The sequence below is a fragment of the Lissotriton helveticus genome, chromosome 4_1 (genome assembly GCF_964261635.1).
Source record: "Lissotriton helveticus chromosome 4_1, aLisHel1.1, whole genome shotgun sequence".
NCBI classification, from domain to species: Eukaryota; Metazoa; Chordata; class Amphibia; order Caudata; family Salamandridae; genus Lissotriton; species Lissotriton helveticus.
In genome coordinates this window covers 2,097,191,439-2,097,211,074 of record NC_136063.1, presented here as the reverse complement: position 1 = coordinate 2,097,211,074, position 19,636 = coordinate 2,097,191,439, and positions in this window count along the sequence as shown.

Genomic DNA, 19,636 nt, shown 5'->3' with positions numbered 1-19,636 from the left:
TTGTATCGGGTGCATGAGCAAGTCGACGGCGTTTCGGTTCCATTAAGGAATCATAGGAACCATCATCAGGACAATTAAATACTTTGCCTTTACACTAAACCTCAATTTTGCCTATAAGAAGAGATAAAAAGTATACTTTAGGTACAAAATACATAAAAGAATACGTAAAGTGACTCTCTGTGCACAGTGCACATGCTCATTCGTCAGGAAGTGAGGTACTACTCATAACAAGGTTGTTGCGGCAGTGACCTTAAACTCAGCTATAAAGCATGCGTCCAGAGTTGCTATAACGTGTCTAAGGGGCATTAGTGGTTGCGTAAGAATTTTAACGGAGTGTCCGTGAGCTAAAATTGTGGTAAATGTGTACTTAACACTCGCCGATAAGTGGGACTATTTCAGAATAAGTGGGAGGCCCGCACTGCTTACCGAGGCAGTGCGCGTTAGGGCACAAATAGATCAATACTTCTTGATGCCCGGACCAGTCGCCCTGAAAACGGATAACGCATGTTAGAACAGCCAGGGGCTTAAGAAATACCGGCGGTCGGTAGAGAAGACCATGCAAACAATCTTACCACAGTAAGGCGTCAGGTTAGCCAGTTTACGCGATCGTAACCGGACGACGCCAGGGCAAGCCTAAGTGAAATAAAGTCCATTTTAGAAATGGAACAGCGGGCTAAAATACAGAGTTACTCCTCAGTCATGGTGATAAACTTACCGATTGCTTCGGTCATGGAGTGTTTCCCTGGCGTGCTCGTGTACTGAGACCAGGAAGTGAAAAGGGATTGGGTGCGCTGTGATTGGGCAGTGCACGGGGAATGGGGGCATAAGAATAAAGGAAGGACTAAGCTCCAGGGGCCATCTTGAGGTGAAACCTTACGTGAGTAACATGCAGAGTGACTTAAAATACAGATTCATTTCAAGGAAACATTATCAGTGCATCGCTCGACTTTGAGCAGCGTCAGGAGAAGATTAGGTCAATTCAGATTAATGATGTCCACTCCTCTTGCAGGTTCAAGCCGGAATTCAGGCTATCCGTCTTCAGTATCCACTTTAACTCCTCTTTGTTGAGCATCCGACTCAGGTCACCACCTCTAGGTGGTATAATGATCTGTGTGATGACAGTCCAACGGATCTCATTTTCAGTGTGTCCCTTGTCCAAAAAATGTTCAACCAAGGGAGCGTTGGGGGTTTTGCACCTAATGCGACTGCGGTGCTGGGATATCCGTAATTTAATTTTTTGTTTTGTCTGTCCAACATAAATGCAATCGCAAGGGCATAAGATCGCATAAACAAGATTACAGCTGTTACAGTTAGTAAAGGTGCATAAATCATTTCTTACATCCCTGTACGAAAATTCTTTTCCCTCTATTGTAAAATCACAAACTAACTACAAAATGGATGCTGCCACCACAGACACAAGTCTGACCTCCGGCTGCTGGGAGTCCTTCCAGCGAGGGAGGCTTAGACAAAGGGTTTCCTGCCTTGGGAGGTGCTAGCACCACCCCAGACAGGGTTTTGTGTATAGGGTAGGACAGGGCTGAATAGATTGAGACATGCCTGGGGCACACAAGGTGTCCCTGTGCATAGGCCAGTTCAAACCGGTGCTGGGGCTCTCCAGCCCCAGTCTTGGCTCGAAGCTGGACTAAGGAAAGGGGCTGTAACCACCCCCCTTCCTGGTCCCACCTAGAGGAGGGACCTAGCAGGTAATCCGGCCCCTAGATTTAGAATAGGAGTAGGAGCTGTGTCCCAAGACTTCAGATCATCCTGAACTCGACTTGAAACTAAGAAGAAAACTGGACTTCAACATTCTGCTGCACAGAAGACGGAAGAGAATCTCCCTTGTGGCCAAGGAGTGACCACCCTGTGAATACAGGCACCAACCTTTTTTATGGAAACAACAGTGGTCCCATGCATATGTGATAAAACACAACCAATAAATATAGACGAAATCGCTTCTATATTTTCAGAAGGACATGTCCAGCCGGACAGAGGTCTTTCAGGTTTACTTAATAAACAAGATTAGTCAGAAAATAGAAATTAGGAATACCTTCCACAGTGCCCCTATGTGGTACACAAGCCTGTGCCCAACACTCACGGGGTGATTACAGTTGGAGAAAACAGGAAAGGTTCAAGGCAAAACAAACGTTTTTCTGTTTACATACAAATTACACAGAAAATATCAAGCTGCACCATTACATAAAATCAATCAATCAGATTTGTATCGGGTGCATGAGCAAGTCGACGGCGTTTCGGTTCCATTAAGGAATCATAGGAACCATCATCAGGACAATTAAATACTTTGCCTTTACACTAAACCTCAATTTTGCCTATAAGAAGAGATAAAAAGTATACTTTAGGTACAAAATACATAAAAGAATACGTAAAGTGACTCTCTGTGCACAGTGCACATGCTCATTCGTCAGGAAGTGAGGTACTACTCATAACAAGGTTGTTGCGGCAGTGACCTTAAACTCAGCTATAAAGCATGCGTCCAGAGTTGCTATAACGTGTCTAAGGGGCATTAGTGGTTGCGTAAGAATTTTAACGGAGTGTCCGTGAGCTAAAATTGTGGTAAATGTGTACTTAACACTCGCCGATAAGTGGGACTATTTCAGAATAAGTGGGAGGCCCGCACTGCTTACCGAGGCAGTGCGCGTTAGGGCACAAATAGATCAATACTTCTTGATGCCCGGACCAGTCGCCCTGAAAACGGATAACGCATGTTAGAACAGCCAGGGGCTTAAGAAATACCGGCGGTCGGTAGAGAAGACCATGCAAACAATCTTACCACAGTAAGGCGTCAGGTTAGCCAGTTTACGCGATCGTAACCGGACGACGCCAGGGCAAGCCTAAGTGAAATAAAGTCCATTTTAGAAACGGAACAGCGGGCTAAAATACAGAGTTACTCCTCAGTCACGGTGATAAACTTACCGATTGCTTCGGTCATGGAGTGTTTCCCTGGCGTGCTCGTGTACTGAGACCAGGAAGTGAAAAGGGATTGGGTGCGCTGTGATTGGGCAGTGCACGGGGAATGGGGGCATAAGAATAAAGGAAGGACTAAGCTCCAGGGGCCATCTTGAGGTGAAACCTTACGTGAGTAACATGCAGAGTGACTTAAAATACAGATTCATTTCAAGGAAACATTATCAGTGCATCGCTCGACTTTGAGCAGCGTCAGGAGAAGATTAGGTCAATTCAGATTAATGATGTCCACTCCTCTTGCAGGTTCAAGCCGGAATTCAGGCTATCCGTCTTCAGTATCCACTTTAACTCCTCTTTGTTGAGCATCCGACTCAGGTCACCACCTCTAGGTGGTATAATGATCTGTGTGATGACAGTCCAACGGATCTCATTTTCAGTGTGTCCCTTGTCCAAAAAATGTTCAACCAAGGGAGCGTTGGGGGTTTTGCACCTAATGCGACTGCGGTGCTGGGATATCCGTAATTTAATTTTTTGTTTTGTCTGTCCAACATAAATGCAATCGCAAGGGCATAAGATCGCATAAACAAGATTACAGCTGTTACAGTTAGTAAAGGTGCATAAATCATTTCTTACATCCCTGTACGAAAATTCTTTTCCCTCTATTGTAAAATCACAAACTACACATGTGCCACATTTAAAATGACCCCTTACGGGTGGTAATGACCAATGGTCATGCAGTGTAACATTCTTCCCCGGTGTAGCTGGTAATGCTGCCCTCACTAGTTGATCTTTCCAACTTTTGTTTTTCTTGAAGGCAAAGAGAGGAACTTCCCAGTTAAGGGGGCCTGAATTCAGAATATGCCAGTTTTTCTTTATGCATTGCGTTACCCGATGAGAAATGGCAGAGAAAGTGGTTACACATACTGTTTTCACATCAGTAATTTTCAGTTTAGGCTCTAGCAAAGTGTCACGAGGACAGTACCAGGCCCTTTTCATAGAGTTCTTTACCAGGCGTTTGGGGTAACCTCTAAACCTGAGTTTCTCTGACAGGGTGTTCGCCTCTAGGAAATAGTCCTCTTTCTTATAACAGTTCCTTCTAAGCCTTAGGAACTGTGAATAGGGAAGTCTATCCCTTAGAGCTCTTGGATGACAGCTCCTATAACTAAGCAGGGTATTCCTCTCTGTGGGCTTACGAAATAGGGATGTGTATAAAGCCCCCTCCTGATGTTGAATGTTCAAATCCAGGAAAGGGATACAATTTTTATCAGTGGTTAAGGTAAATGTCAGCCCATTGCAATTGTTATTAAGCCAGTGCGTCAGTCCTGAAAGATCTTCAATAGAGCCACCCCAAATTAAAAAGATGTCGTCTATATAACGTTTCCAGAGTAGTAACCCTTGATGGAATGGGTTACTGCTAGAAAGAATAATCTGAGTTTCCAACCAATCCATATAAAGAATTGCCAGAGTCGGTGCAAAAATGGCTCCCATGGAGCAGCCCCGTACCTGCTGGTAAAATTCTGAGTCATAGAGAAAGAAATTTTGAGTCAAACAAATTTACAGAAGCTGTATGATGAATAGGGTCGGGACCCTATTGGGACGTACCCTGGTATCCAGAATGCTTTTCATTACAAATAATGAGTCTTTTTGGATGAAAAGCATTCTGGATACCAGGGTACGTCCCCATAGGGTCCCGACCCTATTCATTATACAGCTTCTGGAAATTTGTTTGACTCAAAATTTCTTTCTCTATGACTCAGAATTTTACCAGCAGGTACGGGGCTGCTCCATGGGAGCCATTTTTGCACCGACTCTGGCAATTCTTTATATGGATTGGTTGGAAACTCAGATTATTCTTTCTAGCAGTAACCCATTCCATCAAGGGTTACTACTCTGGAAACGTTATATAGACGACATCTTTTTAATTTGGGGTGGCTCTATTGAAGATCTTTCAGGACTGACGCACTGGCTTAATAACAATTGCAATGGGCTGACATTTACCTTAACCACTGATAAAAATTGTATCCCTTTCCTGGATTTGAACATTCAACATCAGGAGGGGGCTTTATACACATCCCTATTTCGTAAGCCCACAGAGAGGAATACCCTGCTTAGTTATAGGAGCTGTCATCCAAGAGCTCTAAGGGATAGCCTTCCCTATTCACAGTTCCTAAGGCTTAGAAGGAACTGTTATAAGAAAGAGGACTATTTCCTAGAGGCGAACACCCTGTCAGAGAAACTCAGGTTCAGAGGTTACCCCAAACGCCTGGTAAAGAACTCTATGAAAAGGGCCTGGTACTGTCCTCGTGACACTTTGCTAGAGCCTAAACCGAAAATTACTGATGTGAAAACAGTATGTGTAACCACTTTCTCTGCCATTTCTCATCGGGTAACGCAATGCATAAAGAAAAACTGGCATATTCTGAATTCAGGCCCCCTTAACTGGGAAGTTCCTCTCTTTGCCTTCAAGAAAAACAAAAGTTTGAAAGATCAACTAGTGAGGGCAGCATTACCAGCTACACCGGGGAAGAATGTTACACTGCATGACCATTGGTCATTACCACCCGTAAGGGGTCATTTTAAATGTGGCACATGTGTAGTTTGTGATTTTACAATAGAGGGAAAAGAATTTTCGTACAGGGATGTAAGAAATGATTTATGCACCTTTACTAACTGTAACAGCTGTAATCTTGTTTATGCGATCTTATGCCCTTGCGATTGCATTTATGTTGGACAGACAAAACAAAAAATTAAATTACGGATATCCCAGCACCGCAGTCGCATTAGGTGCAAAACCCCCAACGCTCCCTTGGTTGAACATTTTTTGGACAAGGGACACACTGAAAATGAGATCCGTTGGACTGTCATCACACAGATCATTATACCACCTAGAGGTGGTGACCTGAGTCGGATGCTCAACAAAGAGGAGTTAAAGTGGATACTGAAGACGGATAGCCTGAATTCCGGCTTGAACCTGCAAGAGGAGTGGACATCATTAATCTGAATTGACCTAATCTTCTCCTGACGCTGCTCAAAGTCGAGCGATGCACTGATAATGTTTCCTTGAAATGAATCTGTATTTTAAGTCACTCTGCATGTTACTCACGTAAGGTTTCACCTCAAGATGGCCCCTGGAGCTTAGTCCTTCCTTTATTCTTATGCCCCCATTCCCCGTGCACTGCCCAATCACAGCGCACCCAATCCCTTTTCACTTCCTGGTCTCAGTACACGAGCACGCCAGGGAAACACTCCATGACCGAAGCAATCGGTAAGTTTATCACCGTGACTGAGGAGTAACTCTGTATTTTAGCCCGCTGTTCCGTTTCTAAAATGGACTTTATTTCACTTAGGCTTGCCCTGGCGTCGTCCGGTTACGATCGCGTAAACTGGCTAACCTGACGCCTTACTGTGGTAAGATTGTTTGCATGGTCTTCTCTACCGACCGCCGGTATTTCTTAAGCCCCTGGCTGTTCTAACATGCGTTATCCGTTTTCAGGGCGACTGGTCCGGGCATCAAGAAGTATTGATCTATTTGTGCCCTAACCCGCACTGCCTCGGTAAGCAGTGCGGGCCTCCCACTTATTCTGAAATAGTCCCACCTATTGGCGAGTGTTAAGTACACATTTACCACAATTTTAGCTCACGGACACTCCGTTAAAATTCTTACGCAACCACTAATGCCCCTTAGACACGTTATAGCAACTCTGGACGCATGCTTTATAGCTGAGTTTAAGGTCACTGCCGCAACAACCTTGTTATGAGTAGTACCTCACTTCCTGACGAATGAGCATGTGCACTGTGCACAGAGAGTCACTTTACGTATTCTTTTATGTATTTTGTACCTAAAGTATACTTTTTATCTCTTCTTATAGGCAAAATTGAGGTTTAGTGTAAAGGCAAAGTATTTAATTGTCCTGATGATGGTTCCTATGATTCCTTAATGGAACCGAAACGCCGTCGACTTGCTCATGCACCCGATACAAATCTGATTGATTGATTTTATGTAATGGTGCAGCTTGATATTTTCTGTGTAATTTGTATGTAAACAGAAAAACGTTTGTTTTGCCTTGAACCTTTCCTGTTTTCTCCAACTGTAATCACCCCGTGAGTGTTGGGCACAGGCTTGTGTACCACATAGGGGCACTGTGGAAGGTATTCCTAATTTCTATTTTCTGACGAATCTTGTTTATTAAGTAAACCTGAAAGACCTCTGTCCGGCTGGACATGTCCTTCTGAAAATATAGAAGCGATTTCATCTATATTTATTGGTTGTGTTTTATCACATATGCATGGGACCACTGTTGTTTCCATAAAATTGTTCCCCGAGGTCCCTGCCTGACTGAATTGGGGTCCCTTGTTGTTAAAAAGTACAGGCACCAACCAGCAACTCGACGTCTGCTTTGCCGCCGCCTCCTGCCGGAGCCCGAGCCCAGAGCCCAGAGCCCAACGAGACCCAGACTCCCAGACATCTCAGAGCTCGATCCACAGTCCCTGCAAAGAAGAGACCCGTGGAGGCACCGAGAGACGTGGGATTGGCCATCTTGAAAGACCCCCGAAAAGCTGACTGCGCAGCACCCGAGGCACCCTCGACGCTTTGCTTTGGGGTTTGAGAAGCCCCACTACCGAGCAGCATTTGCACCAAAGATCAGCCCCCAGCATCTCCACGATCTGCGTGGGGCCCTTTTGCACTTTGCCACTCGCCGCGCCATCCCGCCCACTTGCCACGTGGCTAGCGGCCATCTTGGCAACAAAATCTACAATCTACACGCTGGTCTGGTTGCTCCAGACTGACCCTTACTCCTCTGAGAAGGAGCACCCGCTCTGACCTTGCTGGTCCGAGTAACAAGCTTTTTCCACTTCCTGCGTGGCTTGCATTAGCCAAGGCCTGTTTACTCCAATCAAGTTGCCGACACCGCCATCAGCTAGAGCCTTTGTGGGACAGCTCGTGATCGACTCCTGGACGTCCTTGACCTCTTCGTGTCCCCGTGGCTGTGGAGACAAGCTGCACCTCTTAACCTGCTTGCACCCGACATCGCCTGGTTCCATCCTGGTTCCACGGTAGTCACTGGCTAGTGACTTTGAACATTGTCCCCTCTGCTTTCAGGTCTTCACATCTTCAGATCCATCCTTGGATCCACCGGAACTCTCCTCGACGACCCGCCTGCAGCATCTTCATCTCCAGGCACCATCGACCTGCGTGACAAAACCCGACTCGACTTGGCACCTGTGCACCCGCTTCCTGTGGGTAAGGTAACTCAGCAAAGCCGGTGTTCCTACACTGGTACACACCTCTAGTGCCTAGTTCTAAAGTTTTGTCCTTCTAGGTCAGTCGGAAGGTTCCTAAAACACTAACTTTGTAACTTTTACGCACCATTGACATTGCATTGGTGCCTGCGTGTGCTTTAAGCGCTGCACCCGAGTCCCGCGGGCCTTTCCCGACTTCTTCACTGTTAGTCCCGAACAGCTCCAGCGATTCCCCAGGCCCTAGGCTTATTTCCTTTCAGATTAGTGGTTCTTATACCACTATTTTATTATATGGTTTAGGTGGCCCCTAGGGCTCATCCATATTGTGCAACTTTTGTGTATTTAAACTGTGTTTTGTTTTAACCCATTTGCTTCTGTGCTCATAAAGAGTATAGGGGATACTGTAGTAAATAAATATATATATATTTTCAATATATATCTGTGTGGTGTCCTTTCATTTGGTATTCAAGGGGATTGTGTATGGTAAAACAGCTTGCTTCACATGCCTTTACAGAGTTTAGCCTAAGATTGCTTTGTCCATGCTACCACTAGGATAGCTGGTCTATAAGGTTGACTTACAACCAATCATCATAAGGGTTGCTTGGCATGGTACAAGGTGATCACTAGAACTAGTGAGCATCATATACCAGGCCAACTTCTCACAAGGGGTCTCCAGCCTTTTCTGTAATAAGAGCTACGTACATTCGATAAAAATTATGGCGGGCTACTAATATTATCAGTGTTGTATCGTGACCATATCAGACAAGATTACATCATTGGCCACTCTTGGCAAGACTGTCAGTGCGATCACTTCAGTGCAGCATGCAAAAAGAACAATTGAATGACAGAATGCAGAACAATGTCATACATTCACCCTAGTACAGAGATCTGGGCCTAAATCCATCGTTTTTCTGCTCACCATGCCATTCTAGTTTGGACCAAGCCATATGCAAATCAGTCTTGACCCTGCGCCCAATGGGAACAGTCTAGCCGGAACTGCCAGGCCAGGTCCTCCCTGGACGGGAAACAAGTGGGATGGGTATGCCCAGACGTGGGTCCCGTGCTCACTGTGCCACTGGATTCAAGCTAGTCCGTCTTCAAGCGCCTTGAGACCTTTTTGGTGAATCGTGCGCTATACAAGAGCCTATGACTATGACTATGACTGATGAAGGGTGATACTCAGAAACCGGTCCCTAGGACATGTTTCCGGTCCAGGGAGGACCAAGCTTGGCAGTTCGGTCTGGACTGTTCGCAGGAGGCATAGGGTCAAGGCTGATTTGCATACGGCTGGGTCTAAACTGGGCTGGCATGGTGAGCAAAAAACAATGGATCTCTTGACTTGTGGTGAAGGTACGATTTATTCAGCATTCCGTCCATCATTTGTTTGCGTAGCACTTTTCACCCTAAGTGGAATGGGTATGCCAAGGTGTGGGTCTCTTGCTCACTGTGCCACTGGATTCAATCTAGCCTGGCTGATGATGGGTAATACCCGGGAACCGGTCCCAGGGTGCTTGTTTCCGGTCCAGGGAGGACCTAGCTTGGAAGTTCGGCCTGGACTGTTCCCATGAGGCACAGGGTCAAAACTGATTTGCATATGGCTGGGTCTAAACTGGGGTGGCATGGTGAGCAAAAGAACGATGGATTTAACCCAGATCTCTTAACTGGGGGGTGAATGTATGATTTATTCAGCATTCCGTCCATAATTTGTTTGCGTAGCACTTCAGTGTCACAGGCAGGGTTGCCATTAGCAATGCAAAAAAGTCTTTATCGATTAGCAGTGCCTGGACATGAGTAATACAAAATAACCCTAACTGAAAAGCCTTTGGGAGCACGATTATAATCTGAGCAATAAACCTCCCTACCACCACATGATTTATCACTCAAATATCAGCTTTAAATATATTTTGGAAATTCAAACATTTCTCTCTAAACATAGGCTTACAGGTTTTTGAAATAACACATTTTCTTTCAAAACACACACTTTTCAATTTTCATATACATTAGTTCAACCAAGCAAAAGCCTCTAATATAAAAGACTGAGCTGCACACATGGGAGCTCCTTGTAGGTAGGTGGAGCGCTACCAGTGGCTCATGAGCTACTCGGAGATACCTGTGAGCTTGCTGGCTATTTTTCTGACCAATGAAGAGAGTGTAGTGAGCTTTCTCTTGCTGGTCTAAACTTGCACCACATCTTATAAAAAGATGTCTGTCTCGCAAATGTTTACTCCCAAACCCGAAATCTAGTCCCAGGTGGGCGTGTCTGGTCGATTTAGGGAGGCACAAGAGGGCTCTGGAAAGATTGCATAGAGCCCGATATAGCTAATTATCTTTGACGACTGGAGGAATGCTGCTCCCTTGCCTTCATGCTGTCACGTCCAGCTATTAAGCCTTTCCTCTGACATAGGACTTACTTTCTTCTCTCCTGATCAACCCTCCCCTCTCATTCATCCTTTTCCTCACTTTTCCTTGCAACCCCTCTATTTTCTTCTCTTCTATATTTTACTATCAACTTTCACTGGTACTCTGTTACATAACACATTGTATGCTAGGCCAATTTTCTGACCGTCCATCCAGTTTACTAAACTATAGTGACCATTGTAAACATATACCATACATTTATGATTCTCCTGGTGCCAGTATGTTCAGCCTGATCTCTGGTGACTCATCTAAGTATGGATGTAAATTACTAGGTGCCGCAAATGCAATGGGTTCATACTCTCTCTGTAAAGTGCACAACCATTCTCCAGGATTATGTCCATGTTGTACAAAACCAGATTCATTAAAAATGGATGTATGACGTAACAACGGGATCATTTAGATTGTGGTACATTACATTGCTGTTTTTTCACAACGCAAGTCATTACAACGACTTGCGCTGTAGGGCGCTGGACTTAGGAATAGTATGATTTACTATTCCAACTCCAGCCTACACAGTGGGAAAGGTGTTGGAATAGTAAATCACACTATTCCTTAGTCTAGAGCGCTCTCCAGTACAAGTCGTGGTAACGACTTGTGTTGTAAAAGCAGCGATCTAAATGTACTGCTGTGTTTTGACCGCGTTGTTTAGGTCGTTTCCCATTAAAAATAAACAAATGAAACAAAACTATGTTTAATTTTAGTATAATCTTCACGTGTCTAAAGAAAAGTCGACGTTTATCAACAGAATCTAGCTGCAAGATTGTGATCATATTGTGATCAGTCCTGAAGCAGTTGCACTGGCTGTCCCAAGTCTTGTGAGCCTCATTCAGATTGTTCTAAGGGGATGGTTCTCTCAGCTTCTGTAAATTTTACCTCCACACCACCCTACACACATGGGTGCAATCTCAGATGTAGTAGGGCCAAGATGATATGCATTCGAACTACCCAAGAAAGCATCAGGGAAGACTGTGAAAGTAAGGGAGCTTTTCTTTGGAATTACTTGGACCCTCTTCTGTGAGCTATTTCCACCACACCACCCTTTATAAAGCATTACAAATAAGGCTAGTCAAAGTACCCTTTGGCTAATAAACAGACCCTAATGGCATCCGCTACTTTGGGGCTAGGCCTTTCTCACAATGTCTTCTGCAAGCTCTCACTCTTGATTGTCCTGAATGCAAACTTCCAATGTATTCTTCTTCGCCAGCTTACATCCTGATGATTGACTGTTTTCTACAATAATATAATGTGCTGTGGCATGGGTTTAGTGACATACTATTGCAATTTTAATTAAAAAAAATACATGGACAAACAATATGTTTTCGGTACCCGGGACAGTGTTAGGTAAGCTTAGGTTAGTGATACACTGGATGAGCTCACAGGAACTGTGACTCAATGTATGGATCAAGAGTATGAAAGAATGCTTTACCCATCAAGAGTATGATAGAATGCTCTACCAATCAAGAGTATGGTAGAATGCTCTACCAGGGGAGGGGCTGATAAAGCTAATGAGACAAGACAATGGGTTCACTGAGGACATGGCAAGAGAGCTGAAAGAGCGCGACAGCGCTCTTGAACTTGTAGGGGTGCATTATAGTCACAAGTAGTTTGCAACTGCATGTATTTCTTTGTTGTGTTAATTTTTGATCATTAGAACGTGCAATGTAATACCATGTAAAGTGAAGTATTAGAGATTTTTGTACAACATATAAGAAATTAACATTATAATTGTGTTCTACATGATGAAGCCTAAGTGTTTTGATTTTACAAGTTACTAAAGTTAATAAAGAGAAAGTAGTTTGTTGTTATGTAACGGACTGATTTAAACATGCACAGTAATAATGCTCATGTATATGTGTGATTAATGAAGTTTCATATTGATTATAATGTTAGACGAATTTGTATGCCTCATGTGTATTTTTCCCTGGCTCTCCGGACTCCTTTGTAAAGTTCATGTGTATACAGAACCTTTTCTTTCTCATGTTTCTATTGCAGGTGGAGAAATTCATTTTTGTTAGTTAGAATAACGCTTTTGTTTTAGGAGTTAGGCTTAGAGAGGAGAGAATACATCTGAACAAATGGTGCTGATAATGTGGAGAAGGCCTGGGAATCAAAGTCATCGAGCCAGTGCTGGGACCGTCGCAACTGCATGGAAAGTTACCTGTGAGGAGTGTCCCACTGGAAGGGGCAATTGCGTAATGTGGCAATGGGTGTGTCCTGTGATTTTGGTGTTGGGTTAGGGACCGAAGTTCAGGGGAATCTAGGAGAGAGGAGATCTGATCGGAAGAGAGAAAGGAGCATCTTAGGGCGAGCTCTGTAGCTGCATGCTACGTGACCCATTCAACATGAGTGCACTTCTGAGGAAGTCTTCATGCGCTAACACCTTTTCCTGAACTTGCCTGAGAAATGCTAAGTAGGTATGTCACGTTAGTGGTAGTGTAGGGACAGATTAATGCTTATTAATTACGAACCTCCAATGAAGAAGAAACTTGATGTAGGCGCAGTTATATTCTGAGACCTGATTCTAGAATTGGTCATCCTTTGTATGCTTAATAGACTCTATTTTACCCATAGGTTTGGCTTTGTATTAGTTACAAGGTATTTCTAGACCCTTATCTTGATGTGTTTGTATATCCAGTTGTACTTTGCTTAGGTAATAAACTAACTGAACCTAGAACTAGAAGTCAGTGGTTCTTCGGAGTCAAGGTTCATTGAAATTATGATATATGATTGGGGTAAGATATTTCTTTCATTTTCAAGCAGGAACCAACGATCCATTGGCCAGGGGTTCCAGAGTAAATCTAGAATGTGGAACCTGGCCCCATCAAAGCAATATTACAGGTACTTAGTAATCGCATAGATGTTAGACCTCCATGAACCTTTTTTTGTCATCAAATAGAGGGAATCAATTGTTGTTAGAAATATATAGCACTCATTTATTTATCGGTACTTGTAGAGCGCGCCATTCATCCCAAGGGACATCACGGCGCTAAGACAAAGCAGAGTGCAGGCAATTGTAAAAATTCTAATTGGCAGTTTAGTAATGGGGACTAGGTGGGTTTTTAGCTTTTTTATAAACATTAGGTAATCTTCAGTCAGGCGTAGGTCTGGTGGGAGTTTGTTCCAGAGGACCGCTGCTGATTTTGAGAAAGATCGGTCACCCATCCTGTCTTCAGTCCTGTGCTTGACTGATGCCAATGCCTGATGGCGGGATCTCAGATTATGCGAAGGTACATGAAAATCTAATTTGCCATGTATGATTTGTGGGCCTGTTTTATATAGCTTTCTATGTGCATAGCATATGAGCTTAAAGTTGGCTCTTTGGCGTACTGGTAGCCAGTGCAACTCCTTCATGCAGAAGGAAGCTGAACTGTAGCTGCTCTTGTTACAAATCAGTTTAGCGGCGTTTTGGACCACTTGGAGTCTGGTGAAAAGGTAATCAGCCATGTCAACATACAGTGCATTGCCATAGTCCAGCCTACTCACAAGAAGTGCCTGTGTCACAGTTTTCCTACAGTTTAGGGATCCAGGGAAAGAGTCTTCTAAAGAGTTTTATTGTAGCATAGCTTTTCCCGCACAATATGCTTTCTTGATTCTGCATGGATAGGGCGTCATCAAAGATGATGCTCAAATTCTTAGCAGCCTGCCTCTGTTCAGAGGCAGTGCCCAATGCTTGGGGCAACCAACTATTATCCCAGATTGCATGTGCGCCTCCGAAAAGTAGGATGTCTGATTTTCCGGCATATAGTTTTAAGCAATGTCCAGACATCCAACTTGCAATTTCTGTAAGGCAGTGGATGAGATTGTCTGTAGTGTCGACTTTCGTCAGCCTATCAAACAGGGGAATTATCAATTGTGTGTCATGAGCATAGGAGCATATGTCGAAGCCTCATTTCCTGCTGATATCTGCTACGGAAGAAACATATATATTAAAAAAGTAGAGCTCAAGGTAGCTCCCTGCGGAACTCCATAATCAATTCTTTTTGCAGTGGAGGAGTAGGGACCCATTTGGATTATCTGGGTTCAAAGACGCAAACCATGCTAGGGCTTTTGAGCAAAGCCCTTTTTCAAGGAGGATTTGATTGCTCTGGGATACAGTGTTGAAAGCTGTAGTGTGGTCCAAAAGGATCAGTGCTACAGCTTTGCCTTGGCAACTAATGACCTAATATTATCTGACACAGCTAGCAGGGTGGCCTTGGTGCTGTTAGTCCTAAATCCAGTTAGTGAAGGATCCAATAGACTACTGGTTTCAATAAAAGTCGTGAGTTGTTTATTGACCAATTTCTCCAGAACTTTAGACAGGTATGGTAGTTGGACGAGTGGCCTATAGTTAGCTGGGTCATACATTTCGAGACCTGGTTTCTTTAAAAGGGGGAAGACAATTGTTTTTTCCATATATCTGGGAAAGATGCAAGCTCTAAAGATTGGTTGAGGGCTTTGGTGACCTGGGGGCATAATACTGACACCAGACGGGAGAATATGAAGTGTGGACATGGGTCTAATGGAGATCCTGCCTTAACTTCTATCATGGCTTTAGCCACTTGTTCTTTGGAAAAAGGTGACAGACTATCTAAATGAGTGTGGACTGCAGGGTGAGGAGCTACATTTTCCCAGACTGTATTGTCTTCGTTGTTAGAGGAAATGAAGGTTGCATAGATTTTTGTCACCTTATCTATAAAAAAAGTTGTTGAGTAGCTCACAATTCTCAGACGAGGGCGCCATAGATTGAGACAGCGAGGTGGGCTTACAAAGTTTCCGAATTACTTTGTAGAGTTCTTTTGATGAACTACCAGTTTCTTCGATCCTTTCTGTGTAGTATTTAGTTTTAACGTCTTTTAAGGCCCCATGATAGGTTTTTTGTTCAGCTCGATACATTTGTCTATCTGTGCTACTTTTTAAGAGTCTCCATTTGTGTTCCTTGATTCTGCACTCTCTTTTCATAAGTTTTAGTTTCAGTGTATACCACTTTTCTGATTGGGTTTTAGTGGCTAGTTTCCGAGTAAGTTTGGGGGCATACTGATCAAGTGTTTTTTCGATATCTTGTTGTAGCTGCTTAGCTAGTGTGTTTGTAGGGTTTTGATTCAGTGGCCTAGAAACACAGGGGAAGAAGGCACTAAATGATTCCTCCGTAATTTGATTCCAGGCCCTATTCTTTGACTGATACATTGTTTCAGTCTTAGGTGAATTGTTGGTTAGGCTGAAAGAGAAAGAAATTAGGAAGTGATCCGTCCAGAATAGGGGTTTAATTTCATGAATGTTCATGGATTCTATGTTAGAGAACAATACATCTAGGATGTGGGTGGCCACATGAGTTGGTTTAGTGATTCTCTGGAGTAGCTGCATTATAGCCATGTCATCATCCATGTGTTTAACCCCCGTGTTTGGGGGCTTTTCATAATGAATATTAAAATCTCCTATAACTAGAAACTGATTTTGTTTTAAGCAGAGTGGGAGAAGTTGTGTTAATAAACTAGTACTTAGTCTAGGCTGGTAGCCTGGAAGGTTGTAAATGACCGCCCCTCCAAATAGATTACAGTCACCCACAGACACTGAGAACGCTAGAATCTCATGTGTGCCTGCTTCAGTGACCGTAATGGGAACACAGGTGAAGTGATCTTTATATAGAATTGCTATCCCTCATCCTCTCTTACCTTTTCTATCTTGCTTTAATATTTTATATCCTAAGGGTAGGGCAGTGACAATGTCTGGGGTGTTCTTATCATCTAGCCAGGTTTCAGTAACAAAAGCCAGGTCTGGGCTCAGATCATCCAATGTCTCCCAGATCTTAATACTGTGTTTGGGGCGTGATCTGGAATTAAAATAGATTCAATTCAAATCCTGGATATTAGAATTGTGATTTGATTCTTTCTCTGGGTATCGAGCTTGTATATCATAGCTTCCCCATTTACAGTGCTTGCAAGAAAATGGGCCTTCCATTTCGGTGGGGGATGCTTTTATACATACCCTGTCTAAACTAAAGTTATCTCCTATGGCTAAAAGTTCTTCCATTGTGTAGGAGAGGGATTCATTTGTGATTGGTGGAATTTGGGCAGAGTTTCTGGACCCTGGTCCCGTTCGGGCGCAGACGGGCGCGAACGGGCTTGACTTAGGCGCGCCTTTGGCGTGCCAGCGGCGCGCCCGCTGCACGCGTCGGCTGCGCATCCGGCCGTGCATTGGCTTTTGAGCCTTTCCCCCAGGAAGTGGCGAGCTACTAGAGCGCCGATCCCCTTCCCCTAAAATGGCGCTCCCGCCTTAATTGAGGAAATTATCCTGATACTCTTCCGCACAAAAGGGACCTCCAGCGGCAGACCAAGAGTGAGGGACGGGTAAGTTAAACTGAGGTTAAAAATTCAGTTAGACAATAGAGACTGTGCAAATAGCAAATTCAAGATTGTGCACATAGTTAAAAAATAGTCTTTTGTACAGCGCTACACTCAGTTTCATCTGCTCATAGTGGTTCTGTGACTAGAATCACCGTTTAACTGTAGACAGGTAATAGGAGAGTTGGGTGGATGGAGGAACCACCATGGAGGACTGGGTGCAGTGCTCACTTTGTAAAATAATAAGTGCCAAGGCCCAAAGTTTTGTTCAGAAGCCTGTGGACGACAGTATAGAAGACTGGGGCCACGAAAACCAAAGCTACGTAATCCTCATTGTATCTCCTACCTCTTTAATCCACCCTCTTGCAGGTTATTTTTAATCTCTGCTTTCTCCTCACTGTTTTCCTGACTTTCTCCTTTTGCGTTTTTCTCTCTATTACTCTGGATTAAAGTTTGTTGAGGAAAAATTAGTGCTGGGCCTTTAAAATTAGTGTCAGTGGGCGTTAACAGCAATCTGTTTAACCCAACCAGATTAGCACAAACAAGGACAGAAGAGAGCAAGGAAAGGAGTGGGAGTCAAAACCGCGTGGCTTCAACGAAAGTAGTTTGAAGATCAGCAAAGTAACCACTACAGCACGCTTTAGTTTTACGACGCTTTATACATTTATCTTCATATCTATCCTGCTCTTTCTCGGGGAATAGCTCACCGGGCTCTGGCCCACATTGATGTTCTCGGTATTCGGCTGCTTTACCCTTTACATAAGACTTCTGCCATTAGCAGATGCAGGCTCGTCGCCACTGCGATGGAGCTCCGACAGGACTATGAACACTTAGCTGATTAATATGGGCAGCCACGCTATTAAAGGCGCCTCCAGATTTATTTCACATCGTGGGGAGTTTGTTTTGCATACGGTCCATGTCAGAATTTCAATTTAAAGTCATCGGCTGATGCAGCGTTTTAGTGATGTGCATAAATCCTATCGTGCAATAGCCTCTATATTTGTTTTTTTCCTTATTTTTTCATAGAGGATTAATTGACAGTGATGAATTTTCTTTGTGTCCCTGGCAGGCCCAGATACAGTAAGATATGAGAGATGTTTTATTGCTGAGCTGCCGAATCCTTTAATCGAGTCTCTCATCCTAAAGCACAAACTGCAAACCTGTTGGTCTGTCCCCTGCTCTATTAGCAAGGCTCATTTCAATGTTCTTAGTGCACCTCACAAGGACAATTGTTTAATTAGATTTTTATCTGAGAGTAAATGCAGGATTTTTGTTTTATTTGTTGAAGCAGTGCCCAAAACCAATTGTTTTAAAAACACATGGGCGTTGGTGCTGCTGCGTTGCATTTGGTTCTGTTTTTAAATTAGAGAAAATTAAAGAGATTGGGGACTTGTTTAGACGGTGACGGGCTGTCACAAGGTAGGCAAAACCCTGACACCACCCCAATGCCAGACTATCACCAAACACGCCTGAGAGCTCCGCCTCCGGTGTGTGAAAAAGCATCTGTCACTTGAGAGGACAGACTTTCATCACTGGTGAATATTATTCGGCCCACTCTGCATTCTCCTACGGGTGAGTCGGAGTGAAACCATGAAAACAACACTTTAATGTGAAAAAGATGCATCCATTTGATGAGCTATAACGAAAAAGTTGCGGATATTTAACAATACAACCCTGGCACATGCCTTACAGGCTATTGAACCACACTAGGGGCCACATTTATCAAAAAATCATTTTGCGATTACCAAATAGCGATTTTTACTGAATTGCTATTTGGTAATCACAAAATGCTATGGATGTAAGGAATCGCCAAAGATTTAGCGATTCCTTAACGCCTTCGCATTGGCGGACACACCTCAGTGCTGAAAAAAATGACGCATGCGCGGTTTGGACGGCCCCCGTCCGTCCGACGCACATGCCCACCGTGACGTCGGATGGCGGGGGCCGTCTGACGCATGGAAGGGGTTAATATTACCAAATAGCAATTCATTAAATAGGTAATCGCTATCAAGTAAATACTTCTCCTTTCGTTCCTATGGGCCTGGCCCATAGGTACGAATGGTTTTACATTAGCTAATTTGTTATTCCCTAATTGGTAATAGCAAATTAGCTAATGCAAAGCCAATGTTGCCCCGGGACCTAAGGCTCCCCTGAAGCACCCCCAAAAATAAATGTCACATGTAAAGCGCACACATACCATATTGTGTGCTACTTTACACTTATCAAAATTTGCACATGGTTACCATCGATTTGAAGACATTGGTAATAGCATTTTCTTAAATGCACAGGTTGCATTTAGAAAATGCTTGGTACATGTGCTAAGGGAACTGCAATTTGTGATTCCCTATTTGTAGAAGCAATTTTAGGTAATCACAATTTTTGCGATTACCTAAAATTGCGACTACAAAGCCTTTCATACATCATGAAAGGCTATTTTGCAATCGCCATCAGCTGAATTTTGTGATTCGCTCTGTTTTCAAATGCAATAATTGTTTCATACATGTGGCTCTAAATATTTATGTACCCCTGTCAATCCTTTCTCCCCAAACTCCACCCCCCATTACCAACAAGTTTGACTCCGAACTATTCCCTGCCACGTGTCCCCGTAACATCTCATTACCAAACCTCATTTTGATTTCATAACTATTTCACAATTCCCTCAGAGCCGCGAACACCCTGACCCCCTTTAGCTGAGTCTCTGGACCAGCAGCAAGACTAATCACAACTGCATCCTAGCT